At 43.8% G+C, this 15,528-nt stretch overlaps 1 protein-coding gene across 4 annotated transcripts in view; it reads right to left on the reverse strand.

The window, feature by feature from the left end:
- Window positions 1–15,528, reverse strand: part of epb41l4a (erythrocyte membrane protein band 4.1 like 4A) — a 402,316-nt gene that overhangs the window by 287,929 nt on the left and 98,859 nt on the right. The gene's annotated exons all lie outside the window — the stretch shown is intronic.

A 15,528-nucleotide genomic window follows, 5' to 3' on the forward strand; every position in this document is an offset into this window, starting at 1 on the left:
CCTCAGAATCCTCTCCAATACTTTGCCCACCACCGACGTAAGACTGACTGGTCTGTAATTCCCAGGGTTATCCCTATTCCCTTTCTTGAACAAGAGAATAACATTTGCCACCCTCCAATCATCTTGTACTACTCCAGTGGACAGTGAGGACGCAAAGATCATCGCCAAAGGCGCGGCAATCTCTTCCCTCGCTTCCCGTAATAACCTTGAGTATATCCCGTTTGGCCCCGGGGACTTATCTATCCTCATGTCTTTCAAAATTTCCAGCGCATCCTCCTTCTTATCAACCTGTTCGAGCATAAGCTGTGAGATATTACAAATATTGTCTGCTCTAGTCTGGAAGCAGCCTGATGCATAGACAATCACCATGGTCACTATCACAGCTACTGGCACTGCCATCCTTGCCCTGATCTGAGGTTACAGTTGTGACACAGCAGGTGGCAGTTTTCAGTGAAGATGGCTTGACTGAAGTGCAGACATCTCATACAATGTTCCTCACTGAGGTTCAGGTAGAAGTGCTTCGTGAACACCTTGAGTGGATATGGCCTCTGCGGAGAGCCCTTCTCCCCCTCATCCTCCTCCCTCTTTGAGCAGCTGTCCATCTACTACCACCGTCTGTCTTCTATGGGCCAGCCAATTCTGTATCCAGACAGCCAAATTTCCCTGTATCCCATGCCTCCTTACTTTCTGAATGAGCCTGTGTTCCCTCTGTTCATTTTCTCAGTCATGCTGTATCCCAAGGGGAATTCCTACTATTGCACCCATGTCTGGGAACAATGGGATTGTGCAGAGCCTTGAAGTCAGGTCAAAGCCATAGAGCATCTGCCACACCACACCCTGTAGACATTAGCAACTTCAACGAATGAAAGAAAACACCAAACTCTGGTAGAATTGTAGCTCCAAGACATCGATGGGCCGAGTGGCCTCTTTCTGTGCCTTAAACTTTCTCTGATTCTATGATCACTGCAGGAGTTCCTCAGGGTAGTGTCCCAACCATCTTCAGCTGCTTCTTCAATGATCTTCCTTCAATCATCAAGATTAGAAGTGGGGATGTTAGCTGATGATTGCACAATGTTCAGCACCATTCACGACTCCTCAGATACAGAAGCAGTCCATGTAGAAATGCAGCAAGACCTGGACAACATCCAGGCTTGGGCTGATAAGTGGTAAATAATATTCATGCCACACAAGTGCCAGGCAATGACCATCTCCAACAAGAGAGAATCTAACCATCTCCCCTTGACATTCAACAGCATTACAATCGTTGAATCCCCCACGATCAACATCCTGGGGTAACCATTATTAAACAAGCAGATGTCCAGTCACCAAAATGAGGAAGCAAATGATAGTCTCTGATCCACAACTGTTTTATTGGCAATTCATAGTTCAGTCCAAACATCAGTTCCCACTCTTTCCTTCTGGACTAAACTCTCAGTCCAGAGGCAACTTCCCCACCGGGCAAAAACCCAGCCCTTAAATACAAAACTATAATGAGCATCACCTGCTCTCTATTAACACTGAAATCAGTCCTGTTTAATTTCGATGGCATCAGACAGGAACTCTCAAAAGTTGAATGGGAGAGGCTGTTTACAGGTAAAGGGACGTCTGGCAAATGGGAGGCTTTTAAAAGTGAGATAGGAAGAGTTCAGGGCCAGCATGTTCCTGTTAGATGGAAGGGCAAGGCTGGCAAGTTTAGGGAACCTTGGTTGACGAGGGATATTGAGGGTCTGGTCAGGACAAAGAAGGAGGCATATGTCAGGTAAAGGCAGCTGGGATCGAGCGAGTCCCTCGAGGAGTATAGGGGATGTAGGACTACACTTAAGAAGGAAATTAGGAGGGCGAAAAGGGGCCATGAGATTTCCCTGGCAGATAAGATAAAGGAGAATCCTAAAAGATTCTCTAAGTATATTAAGAGTAAAAGGGTAGCTAGGGAGAGAGTAGGTCCCATTAAGGATCAGTGTGGCAATCTATGTGAGGAGCAACGGGAAATGGGCGAGGTCTTAAATGAATATTTCTCGTCCGTATTTACCGTGGAGAAGGTCATGGAAGCTAGTGAGTTCAAGGGAGGGAACAGTGATATCCTGCAGCATATCAACATTACAAAGGAGGAGGTGTTGGAGGTTTTGAAGGGCATTAAGGTGGATAAATCCCCAGGGCCTGACCAGGTGCATCCTAGGATGCTATGGGAAGCAAGGGAGGAGATTGCTGGGGCCCTGGAAGAGATTTTTGTATCATCGTTAGCCACGGGTGAGGTCCCAGAAGACTGGAGGATAGCTAATGTTGTGCTTTTATTTAAGAGGGCAGCAGGGATAAGCCAGGGAACTACAGGCCGGTGAGCCTTACATCAGTGGTGGGAAAGTTATTGGAAGGGATTCTGAGAGACAGGATTTATATGCATTTGGAAAGGCATGGCCTGATTAGGGATAGTCAGCATGGCTTTGTGTGTGGGAAATCATGTCTCATGAATTTGATTGAGTTTTTCGAGGAGGTGACCAAGAGGATTGATGAGGGCAGGCCGATGGACGTTGTCTACATGGACTTTAACAAGGCCTTTAACAAGGTCCCGCATGGTAGGCTGGTCCAAAAGGTTCGAACACATGGGATCCAGGGTGAGCTAGCAAACTGGATACAAAATTGACTTGGTGATAGGAGGCAGAGGGTGGTAGTGGAGGGTTGTTTTTCAGATTGGAGGCCGGTGACCAGTGGTGTGCTGCAGGGATTGGTGCTGGGCCCTCTGTTGTTTGTCATATATATTAATGACTTGGATGTGAATGTAGGGGGCATGATTAGTAAATTTGCAGATGACACCAAAATTGGTGGTGCAGTGGACAGTGAAGAAGGTTGTCTAAGGTTACAACAGGATATAGATAATCTAGAAAGTGGGCAAGGGATTGGCAAATGGAATTTAACGCAGACAAGCGTGATGTGATGCAACTTGGGAAGTTAAACCAGGGCAGGACATATACAGTGAATGGCAGGGCCCTGAGGAGTGTTGTTGAGCAGAGAGACCTTGGGGTGCAAGTACATAGTTCCCTGAAAGTGGCAACACAGGTAGACAGGATGGTGAAGAACGCGTATGGCATGCTTGCCTTCATCGGCCGAGGCACGGAGTACAAGAGTTGGGACGTCATGTTGCAGTTGTATATAACGTTGGTTAGGCCGCATTTGGAGTACTGTGTGCAGTTCTGGTCGCCGCACTACAGGAACGATGTGATTAAGCTGGAGAGGGTGCAGAAAAGATTCACAAGGATGTTGCCTGGTTTGGAGGGCTTGAGTTATAAAGAGAGATTGGATAGGCAGGGTCTGTTTTCCCTGGAGCGAAGGAGGCTGAGAGGGGACATGATAGAGGTATATAAAATTATGAGAGGCATAGATAGGGTAGATAGCCAGCGTCTGTTTCCCATGGTAGGGGTGACTAAAACTAGAGGGCATAGATTTAAGGTGAGAGGGAGGAGGTTTAAAGGTGATCAAAGGGGTAAATTTTTCACACAAAGAATAGTGGGTATGTGGAATGAGCTGCCTGAGGTAGTGGTGGAGGCAGGAACAGTAGCAACATTTAAGAGGCATCTGGACAGGTACTTGAATGAGCAAGGCATAGAGGGATATGGAATTAATGCAGGCAGGTGGGATTAGTATAGATAGGCATTATGGTCGGCATGCACACGGTGGGCCGAAGGGCCTGTTTCTATGCTGTACGACTTTATGACTCTCAAGGGACCAGCATTTTCAATATTGTCGACCATTTACCAGAAACGAATCTGGAGTAGCCTTAGCTACAAGAGCAGGTCAGAGTAACTCACCTCCTGACTCCCCAAAGCCTGTCCACCATCTACAAGGCACAAGTCAAGAGTGTGATGGAATACTCTCCACTTGCCTGGATGGGTGCAGCTCCAACAACACTCCAGAAGCTCGACACCATCCAGGACAAAGCAGCCCACTTGATTGGCACCCCATCTACAAACATTCACTCCCTCCACCACCGACGCACAGTGACAACAGTGTGTACCATATACAAGATTCACTGCAGCAACTCACCAAGGCTCCTTAGACAGCACCTTTCAAACCTGCAACCTCTACCACCTAGAAGGACAAGGGCAGCAAATGCATGAGAACACCAACTGACAAGTTCCCCTGCAGGTCACACACCATCCTGACTTGGAACTATATCACCGTTCCTTCACTGTCGCTGAGTCAAAATCCTGGAACTCCCTTCCTAACAACACTGTGGGTGTACCTACCCCACATGGACTGCAACGGTTCAAGAAGGAGGCTCACCATCACCTTCTCCAGGGTAATTAGGGATGGGCAAGAAATGCTGTCCTAGCCAGTGATGCCCACATTCCATGAAAGAATAAAAATAAACAGCCAGTAAAATTTAATCAGTAACTAACCTGAAAGTAGTTGATGCTCCCTTTTGTTAACACTGGTGGGGTGGGTCTTTCCTGCTGCTGAACATGTGTTTAAGAGCACTGAGCTCCAAAATGGCAGTGCTGGTGTCAAATCAATGTTACACGCTGATTGATGTTCCGATCTGGCTACTGTTTATTATCTATAGGGATACATATCCTGCCCAAAAACAAGCACTACACATCCAAATTTTATGCCATATATGAATTGACTTGACACCACATATGGCTTTCACTTTCCTAAACAAGAAATCCTCATGATTACAATTTTTGTGACTTGCAGACACATTTTAGTCCAACCCAATTTTTTCTCAATGTCTCTTCTTCACATGCAATGACATACGAACATATAAATTAGGAGCAGAAGTAGGCCATTTGGCCCCTTTAGCCTGCTCCGCCATTCAATAAGATCATGGCTGATCTGTTTGTGTCTCAAATTCCACACTCCCATCTACCCCTGATAACCTTTGATTCCCTTGCCTAACAAGAATCTATCTACCGCCGCCTTAAAAATATTCAATGTCCCCGCCTCCACAGCCTTCTGAGGCAGAGTTCCAAAGTCACACAACCCTCAGATAAAATTTCTCCTCATCTCTGTCCTAAAAGGGCGACCCCTAATTTTAAAACAGTGCCCCCTAGTTCTGGACTCCTCCACAAGAGGAAATATCCTTTCCACATCCACCTTGTCAAGACCGTTCAGGATCTTGTATACTTCAATCAAATCTCCCCTCACTCTTCTAAACTCCAGTGAAAATAAGGCCAGTCTGTCCAACCTTTCCTCATAAGACAACCTGCTCATTCCAGATGTCAATCTAGCAAACCGCCTCCAACACATGCTCCATTCATAATGGATAAGGTACTTCATTACATAAAGAATAGCAAGGAAGCTGTGATGGAATCCCCACATGTCAAATGGCGATATTAATTTCATAATGTGCAACTTTGCTTGAGATTTTTACTGGACACTGTTACAAGTAACTTTTTAAAACAGAACAACTAGCGGCCAAGATGGCCACTCACAATTTGCACATGAGAAAAAACAAAGAATCAGGCTGGAGACAGATTAGATTAGAGATACAGCACTGAAACAGGCCCTTCGGCCCACCGAGTCTGTGCCGAACATCAACCACCCATTTATACTAATCCTACACTAATCCCATATTCCTACCAAACATCCCCCCTGTCCCTATATTTCCCTACCACCTACCTATACTAGGGGCAATTTATAATGGCCAATTTACCTATCAGCCTGCAAGTCTTTTGGCTTGTGGGAGGAAACCGGAGCACCCGGAGAAAACCCACGCAGACACAGGGAGAACAGGCAAACTCCACACAGGCAGTACCCGGAATCGAACCCGGGTCCCTGGAGCTGTGAGGCTGCGGTGCTAACCACTGCGCCACTGTGCCGCCGATGTGATTACACAGCCTAGCCAGGACAATGGGGTGCTCTCTGACACACTTATTTGGGATAACCTTATCAATGGGGGTCGTCAAAAGCCATCGACACCCATTGACTTTGAAAGAGCCAAACCACCCCCCCCTACCAAGTTTGTCTGAACAGCCTTGAATTTCAAAGATCATTCCAGAAGATGCTGATTCAAACACAAAGAGATGGTCACATCACATGACTGCTTCGGCCACTCTGAAGATTTGTGGGTGGTGACTCACAGTAACTGAGATTCAGTCAGGGGACATCCCTCCACTCTCTCTCTCTCTCTTTCCAGTAGAGATCCTGAGAAGCCTCAAGCTACAGCTAGTGGAAGTCTATAGATCCTTACCGTCAGCAACCAGGAGACAAGGATAAAGCCCCTCTTCTGCCTTCCGGAACCTGAGAAGCAAGCCCGAACTGTGTGTGGCCCAGCGAGGACTTCAGGACTACAATTTCAACTAAGGACTCTGGGAATAAACTTCAGTATTTAAATACCATTTTTATTAAGGACTCTCCTCCAACCTCCTGACTCTTTTTCCCCCTCTGTAATCTCCTTGTGTATATGTGCCTTTTGTGTGAATGTGAGCATGGATGCGTTGCGTATTTCAGTAATTTTAATCAGTTTCGAGTAATAAGTTTAATAAACTTACACCTTTCTTGTTTAAACTCAAGAAAACCTGTCTGATTGGTTCATTTGCAATTAGATTAGAGGAGCAGGAGCAAGTGCTCACTGAGGTGGTAGGTTAAATCACTGTGTTAAAAAAGATAAACCCTGTCGCAGTCAAATCAGAGAAGGGCAAAAGGGGAGCCTCAGACCCCCTTCTTCACCTGGTCGAAACAAAGAATTAATTACAATTCTTAATGGATGAAATTCCCAGTCAACTAAAACATCTCTTCCAAAAGGAGATATTGCATATAATGTAACCACTGTTGTCATGCTTACAATGTCTTCAAATGGGTTAGGCAGGCAAGACAGTTCAGTGTTAATTGACATTTTATTGAGCAATGGTGTGAAATGTTTTGTTTGTATGGGACTTTGGGCTGGCTTTAGTGAGTGAATGGCCTATCAGAAGCTGTGAATAAATGTGCATTTAACCATAATATTTAACACGGAATTGATGGCAAATGAATAGCATTCCAAATGTGTAGATTTAACATCACTGTGCTTTTAAGGGAATCGAAGCATGGAAAACAAAAATCAAATGAAACCACAAAATAAAATAAATAAATTAGGAATAAACGGAATAGAGTTCAATAAGCTCTATTCCTACTCCATGCTAATGATTGAGCACAACTGAGGTTTGGACAGAAGCACTATAATTGCAAGGAGAGATATGGTGTTGGAAATGGGCTATTTGTAAATTTGTGCAGAATATGTGCAAATTTCAACATTTTGTGAAAGCAATCATTTTCATTAAAGTATGGGAATTTCCTGGAATTTTAAACGTGCTCTGGCAACACTGAATCAAGCTGGACCAGAGAACCTGGACATATGGGCTGCTTCTCCTGGGTTCCTAACAAATATCAACATTGCACTGCCTTATGCTCCTTTAGGACCACAAAGGTAGTGTGGTTTGTCAGATGTTTGCAATACATTTCTAAAAAGAATCACCTCTTTATCGAATGTATTTTTAAACAATAAACTCCATCAGTCCATTTATTGCATTACTTTATAAAATAAAATTTATTAATATGCTGGGGTAACCTTTTGGTCTCAGCATCCCCAGGTTCCAGTGTGGTGAAGGGAGGGGAAGGAAATCTGCCAGGATTCCTACTCCCAATTGCGATCTAGTAATTTTTGCCTGAATGTTTGACATCCTCACAATTGAACAGCCTGCTATTAATTTGCTGTCTCTGATCCCAAAGGACTACCAGTATTGATGGAACCAAACCCCAACTTGAGTTTAAAAATGACTGAAGACAAATAAAACGAACAATATTAAATTTAAAATAAGGGCAAGAACATTAAGTGGAACAGAATCAATTGAAACTGTGCAAAGGATAGATGGGCTCCCAATAATTAAATAGCCGGTCGACACACATTGTCAAGGCTCAAACATAAACAATGGTCACTTGGGCAAAGTAACAGAGGATATCTGCCTTGTGTAACCAAATCCCTGCAAGGAATAAATTCTTTCAGAACAAAGTAGGGAAACCTGGTTAAGGAAAAAAAACAAAACCAGCAGAAATACAAGTAAAAAGGAACCAAGTTATGAAAAATAATGAACGATAAATACAGCAATTAAATAAGTCTATACAAAATAAGATTGGGAATGCATAAGGTACAACAATAAAGAAGAATTGAGAGAGAGAGAAACACACAGAATTGAAAAATCAAATATTCAACAAAGCAGCCTTCTCCAGGCCACTAGAGAGCCCAGGATGAATTTTTTTTTATTGTTTTGTCGAGGCAGCCTTTCAACCAGAGGAGTGCTATTAAATTACTCCCATGCTCAAAAGCTCATTACAGTAGATGATTCACTGCTTGGACTTTGAGCAATCATGAGGACTTCCCTGGCTTTTTTTTAAAACTCCTTTTGTCGGTTGAACATTCACAGACTTGTCTGCTCCCACAAATTCCATAATGCTTTCCTCATCATCTCTGACTTTCAGCAATCATTATAGCTCGAGGAGAGCAGCATAATTAACATGAACTGCATACCCGCAGTAAAATATTCAACCACAATTTCAGACAAATATGATTGAAAGATCATCTTATTAATGTTACATGCAAAATCAAAATCTCTAGTGATTTTCTAGTTTTCCCCATGCCAACAAGTAGTTTACTTTTAGTTATAATTTATGATTGAAGCCTTTCAAAGAACCAGTGTAACCAGGAAGTGACCCCCGTTATGATCTGCAATACACTGTCTTAAAAAAGGTGGTGGAATCCAATTCAACAGTATGTAAATTCCTTTTGAAAGTTATGTACTTGAAAAAGAAAACTTTACAGGGCTATGGAGAAAGAGCAGGGGAATGAGACTAATTGGATAGCTCTTTCAAAGAGCCAGCACAAGCACAATGGGCTGAATGGCCTCCTTCTACGCTGTATGATTCTATGATTGAACTTAATCTGGCATCAAATACACACACGTATGATCATGAAATGTTATATCCTCATTTGGTAATATAATGGATTTACCTCAATTCTTAAACTCATCATGGACTCACTCTGGACCCTGTGCAACAGCACAGGTTACACTGTCATAATGCCAAATCTGCTCAATATGCAGTACTTCGCATTTACCAGAAAAACTGTATTTACAATTTGTCTTAATAATTTGAATTTCTAATGTAAATCTTCTGCGAATTTTTACCACATCCTCCATCTCTGTTTTAACGATGTCTGAAAATTTAATAAGGAAATGGACACTTTTTTTCCCTTTATCCTTTCATTCCCTTTGACCACCCTCAACGTTCTGCTCATCGGTAGTTACAGTGAAATTTCAACTCCCTTATTTTAAAAGGAACCTCATTCCATATGTTAATTTTTGAATTAATTTCTTGGCCTTAAAAATCCGCAGGGTAGAAACCCAGCATAAGTGTCGAAAATGTACATGCCGGGAACCTCTGATGCTGACCTCACCAGAGTATATCCGGGGTGGGGGGGGGGGTGGGCGGTGTGGCGAGGGGAGGGAGGGAAGAGTGGAGAGTTTTTTAGAATATTACAGCGCAGTACAGGCCCTTCGGCCCTCGATGTTGCGCCGACCTGTGAAACCACCTGACCTACACTATTCCATTTTCATCCATATGTCTATCCAATGACCACTTAAATGCCCTTAAAGTTGGCGAGTCTACTACTGCTGCAGGCAGGGCGTTCCACGCCCCTACTACTCTCTGAGTAAAGAAACTACCTCTGACATCTGTCCTATATCTATCACCCCTCAACTTAAAGCTATGTCCCCTCGTGTTTGCCATCACCATCCGAGGAAAAAGACTCGTTGGCGTGCACTCCCTAATTAATACAATGCCAGGCACCTTTGCTGCTAGAAGCATGTCTCAGGTGGAACCAGTTAGCAGAAGCCAGTAATTCCTGAGGATTTGTTGCCACACTCCGGGAAATATTCTATCGGCCCCGTTAAAAGAGGATTATAAAATAATACTGAAATTGTTCCGCTCTCTTTAGGGTTTCAGGCCACAACCCAGGCTTGGAGTCCCAGAGAGAGCCAATTTTAAAAAATGTCATTCACAGGATGTGGGCATCGCTGGCAAGACCATTCAATTATTGCCCATCCCCAAATGACCTTGAGAAAGTGGTGCTGAGCCGCCTTCTTGAACCACTGCAACTCCCTCCCAAACAGCACTGTGGGTGTACCTACACCAGATGGACTGTAGCGGTTCAAGAAAGTGGATCACCACCACCTTCTCAAGAGCCTTTAGGGTTAGGCAACAAATGATGGCCTTGCCAGCAATGCTCACATCCCACGAAACAGTAAAAAACCCAGAGAACATATTGTGCTCTTGTTATCCTCCGTGCTGCTTCCAAGTGGTGTTCGACACGGAGGAGTACTGCTTCGTCAACTGAGGGAGGGCAGAGGCTGGTAATCAGCAGGAGATTTCCTTGCCCATGTTTGACCTGATGGCATGTGACTTTATGGAATCTGGAGTCAATGTTTAGGATTCCAAAGAATCCCTTTCACCTGTATACCACTATGCTGCCACCTCTGCCTGTGGGACAGGACATCCAAATGATGGTGATGCAGAAGTCTGGAACATTGGCTGAAAGGTATGATTCAGAGAGTATGACTATGTCAAGCTATTGCTTGACTGGTCTGTTGGGCAGCTCTCGCAAATTTGCCGCAAATCCCCAGACGTTAGTGAGGAGGGCTTTGCAGGATTGACTAGACTGGGTATGCCTTTGTCGTGCATGAATCCAGTGCCTAGGTTGAGGCTGGATGGTCCGTCCGATTTTATTCTTATTGATACAACTGAGTGACTTGCTAGGCCATTTCAGAGGGCAGTTAAGAGTCAACCACATTGCTGTGGGTCTGTGGTCACATATAGGCCAAAGCAGTAAGTGTGGCAGATTTCCTTTCTTAAAAAAACATTAGTAAACCAAATGAGCCTTTACCACAATACAGTAGTTTCATAGTTACCATTACTGATTTTAACTTTTTATTCCAGATTTATTTAATAACTGAAGTTAAATTCCCCAGCTGCTGTGATGGGATTTAAACTCATGTCTCCAAATCAGTTATCCAGGTCTCTGGATTGCTGGTCCAGTAACATAACCACTATGCTACCATAACCTGTGTACTGGGCAGAGGTATGGGGCAGGGCTGGTGGGTGGTGGGATGGTGGAGAAACATGGTGGAGCAGGGGAACAGTATGCCTGGTTTCACAAGGCACACTAGTGCCCCCTACAGATTCTCAGGCAAATGTCATGCCGCACCCACCTCACCCACTTCTTGGGTCCAGAATCCTCTCCCCCAATCATACCCACAAGTATGGGGAGATGGTGGCGTACTGTAATATCACTGAACTAGCCATCCAGAAGTCCAGGCTAATGCCCTGGGGACATGAGTTCGAATCCTACCATGGCAGCTGGTGGAATTTCAATTCAATTAATGAATAAAATCTGCTAGTCTCAGTAATGGTGCCATGAAACTATCATCCATTGTTTAAAAATCCATCTGGTTCACTAATGTCCTTTAGGGAAGGAAATCTGCTGTCCTTACCTGGTCTGGCCTACATGTGACCCCAGACCCACAGCAATGTGGTTGACTCTTAAATGGCCTAGCAAGTCACTCAGTTGTTGAGAGCAATTAGGGATGGGCAGCAAATGCTGGCCTTTCCAGCGACACCCACATCCCATGAAAGAATAACAAAAAAAGTTATTTCAAGTTACCCTTTTACTCTGATTAGTTTCTTACTGCCCTTCCTAACTGTAACCGTCTGATCACACAGTCAGTATTTTTATCTGCCTATAATTTAGTAACAAGTTCTTTTCTCTCCATGCTGAGCTATTCCTTCCGAGTCTGCTATTTACAGCTAACTCTCTTATCCTCTTCATTTCTATAACTTGCAAACAATAGCCTATAATGAGTCCTCTGCTGCAATTATTAAACAGGTAACAGTACACATAGCACACTACTCTGAGTTAATTTCCTTATCCCACTAGACATGACAGTAAAACGTACAGTGCTTTCCACTAAACTTTTAAATAATTGTTAGAATTTTCGATGTAAATAAATTACACACCATGTAATTATGGATGAGGAAGGCCATTTGGCCCAGTTGATTCATCCAGGCAGATGCCAATGTCTCCTCCCATTGTAGAGTGTAACTGTTTCTTATATAATGCCAGGGTTTCTTTCCTCCACCACACCATCTGCAAGTTTATTCCACACACTGATTACTCTTTGTGTGAAGAGCAATTCCCTATCACAAGTCCTAAAATTACCTTTTGCGAGTTTGTCCCCATATCCCCTTGTTCTATTTACAGCTTAATTTGAAGTAATATTCCAGACTAACTTTTTCCATACCCTTAACAATATAATAGGTCTCCAAGATCCTTCCTACAAGCCTCCTTTTTAATCTGAAAAGCTTAAGTTTCTCCAGAGTTTCTTCATAACAGACCCCTGCAATGCCTCTTATTTGTTGGCAACCAAAACTGGACATGCTATTCTAACCAAAGCACGAATAAGTTTGGTAATGATGTCGCCTAACTTATATGCTACTGTTTTGGCTATGTAATGCAACATCCTATTGGCTTTATTGGCTGCGGTTCCACATTATGTTGAATATCCAACTCTCAAACTTCTGAGCCTCCTCTTCCGATTCCACTGCCCTTCCTAGTTTAGTAGCAGCTGCAAATTTGACCACTTTGCCTCAAGTTTCCATAAATTAGGAATGGTAGCAGTCGAAGCAGTGAGACCTAAAGTATCCCACACAGTATTTCCAGTATATTCTATGAAAATGACATTGACAACGGGAAAAATTATGGGCTGGATTTCATGTTGGGCGGACAGGAGCTGGCCACCGACATAAAAGTCAGTGGTGCATCCACTTCCACCTAGCTCGCATTTTACGGGTCCCTGGGCTCTAATTGTTCCGAGGCAGGACTTCCACCCACTTGAGGGAGGAAGTCCCGCCTCAATGAACTGCCAGCCAATCATCGGGCTAGCAGCTCTTAATCCCAGCAGCACCACAGGGAGCGGTGGCCACTGCTAGGACTACAGCCCAGCCGAGGACATGGAGCCAGGACTGCAGGTAAGTTTGGGTTGCCTCCCTGGGCCCGCCACCATCCGGCTCGTTGGGGTGGTGTAAAATTCAGCCCTATATTTTGAAAGTTAATTTTCTGAAATATATTTTTAACAGTTTACACAATTCATATTACTTGTTAACCAGCCTTAAATAATTTAACTTAAACTTGTAAGTAAAAGTTATTTCAAAGCAAAATACTGTGGATGCTAGAAATCTGAAATAAAAACTGAAAGTGCTGGAAATACTCAGCAGGTCTGGCAGGATCTGTGGAGAGAGAAGCAGAGTTAATGTTTCAGGTCAGTGACCCTTCTTCTTCACCTTGAAATATCCTTTAACCAGCCTCAGGCTATATTGTCCTCCTTGACCAGCTTACAGCTAAAGAAGTGACAGGACTGCATGCCCACCTGCCAGCGCCACACTATTTCAAAAAAAATGAGACCAATTTTCCTTATTTCGCTAAAATAAAAGCAAAATACTGCAGATGCTGGAAATCTGAAATAAAAACAAGAAATGCTGGAAATACTCAGCAGGTCTGGCAGCATCTGTGGAGAGAGAAGCAGAGTTAACGTTTCAGGTCAGTGACCTTTCATCAGTTCTGCTGCCAGACCTGCTGAGTATTTCCAGCTTTTCTTGTTTTTATTCCTCATTTCGCCTTCATTATATATTTATTGTGGATTCCTGGCATCATTAGCATCCCTTTTAGGGATTTCACTTCTGGGTTTGGAGGGATAGGGGAAGGATTGAGAAAGTCTAGTGCTGCGACAGGAGGTGAATAGGACAAGATGGCCACTTTTATGTCTGCTGGAATTCTGCAATTTGAGGCCGTCAGTTCTTCAGGGCACTAAGTCCCTAAATTTAAAGAATTTCCATTGAGATGGAACTGTGTTACGCAGTGAAGGAACACCTACATTTTTAATTCCAAAGGAAGTAGGGTCATGAAGATATAACCCGCGTCCAATAGAAGAAGAGAGTCTTTGCAGTAAATGCCACATTTAGCAATCCCCTATAGTACTCAGTGCGAGAAGGTTAACTAACCTCTAGCACAGCAACGTTAGCATGAGGCAGTCATATCCTGTAGCAATGCACTGCAACAGTATGTTGCCCTCGCTACCTTGAAATCCATTTACAATTTACCACCTAGGAGCAGGAGGTATTAGAGTGCTTTTCACATACGCTTTCTTCTCCTGGAAGTGATCTTTTTACTCACAAATAAACATGTAGGAAAGTAGTGAACAGATTCACTTGATCTATATCTTGTTTCCAACACCTGTTCTCACTCCCATTAAAGGAATGCTCTCTGACGACTGCGTTGCATTCTATACGATGGCACGTACAACGCCTTCATTTTTTACTTTCTTCTTAAAAAATAAACTAATCACAATCAAAGACAAGAAAATACCACTTCAAGCCCCCCATAGTTCCTCCTGGAAAGAATCACCTTGCCACCTCAAAAATCTCCTGCCACTGTAGAAATAAAAGATTAGGTCAGAAATGGCACACAATAGTACTCACAACATTCATCAGTGATAGGAAGGTACACAGATTTGTTTTCACTGTGATGCTTTTGTCACTGCTGAATGAATAACATAAGGTGAGGGAATGTGTGCAAGTACCATAATGTTTTCCAAATGAGAGACTCCAGTAGTTGGAAGTTTCATGTCAGCTATGCCACTTTCTATCAGGCAGGGTGGGCAAGCAGGGGCACTAGAGTCCTCTCCCATCAGAGGCAATGGAAAATTATGCAAGGGATTCAATAGTCGGCCTTCCCACCCCATTTTCCTTCATTTGTCAACCCAGGACTGCCCAAAAACAGGTAGAATTTAGGAGGTAAATATAGTCCCATGTATTCTATAATTCTGTGTTGGAGATACAGTCCTGCCACCTGATGCCAAGGATTCTCTGGAGGCAGCGAAAATGGAATGAATTGAGACGTCGCTCTTGCCTGACGTATGTTGTCCAGGCCTCGCTGTCGTAGAGCAAGGTACTGAGGACACAGGCTTGATACACTTCGACTTTTGTGTTCAGTGTCAGTGCACCATTTTCCCACACTCTCTTGGCCAGTCTGGATATAGCAGAGGAAGCCTTTCCCACGCGCTTGTTGAATTCTGCATCGAGAGACAGGTTACTGGTGAAAGTTGAGCCTAGGTAGGTGAACTCTTGAACCACTTCCAGAGTGTGGTCACCGATATTTATGGATGGGGCATTTCTAACGTCCTGTCCCATGATGTTCGTTTTCTTGAAGCTGACGGTTAGGCCAAATTCGGTGCAGGCAGCCGCAATCCTGTCGATGAGTCTTTGCAGACACTCTTCAGTGTGAGATGTTAATGCAGCATCGTCAGCAAAGAGGAGTTCCCTGATGAGGACTTTCCGTACTTTGGTCTTCGCTCTTAGACGGGCAAGGTTGAACAACCTGCCACCTGATCTTGTGTGGAGGAAATCCTCCGGAGAATCCTTGGCATCAGGTGGCAGGACCGTATCTCCAACACA

Source organism: Heterodontus francisci, chromosome 4 (genome assembly GCF_036365525.1).
Source record: "Heterodontus francisci isolate sHetFra1 chromosome 4, sHetFra1.hap1, whole genome shotgun sequence".
Classification (NCBI taxonomy): Eukaryota; Metazoa; Chordata; class Chondrichthyes; order Heterodontiformes; family Heterodontidae; genus Heterodontus; species Heterodontus francisci.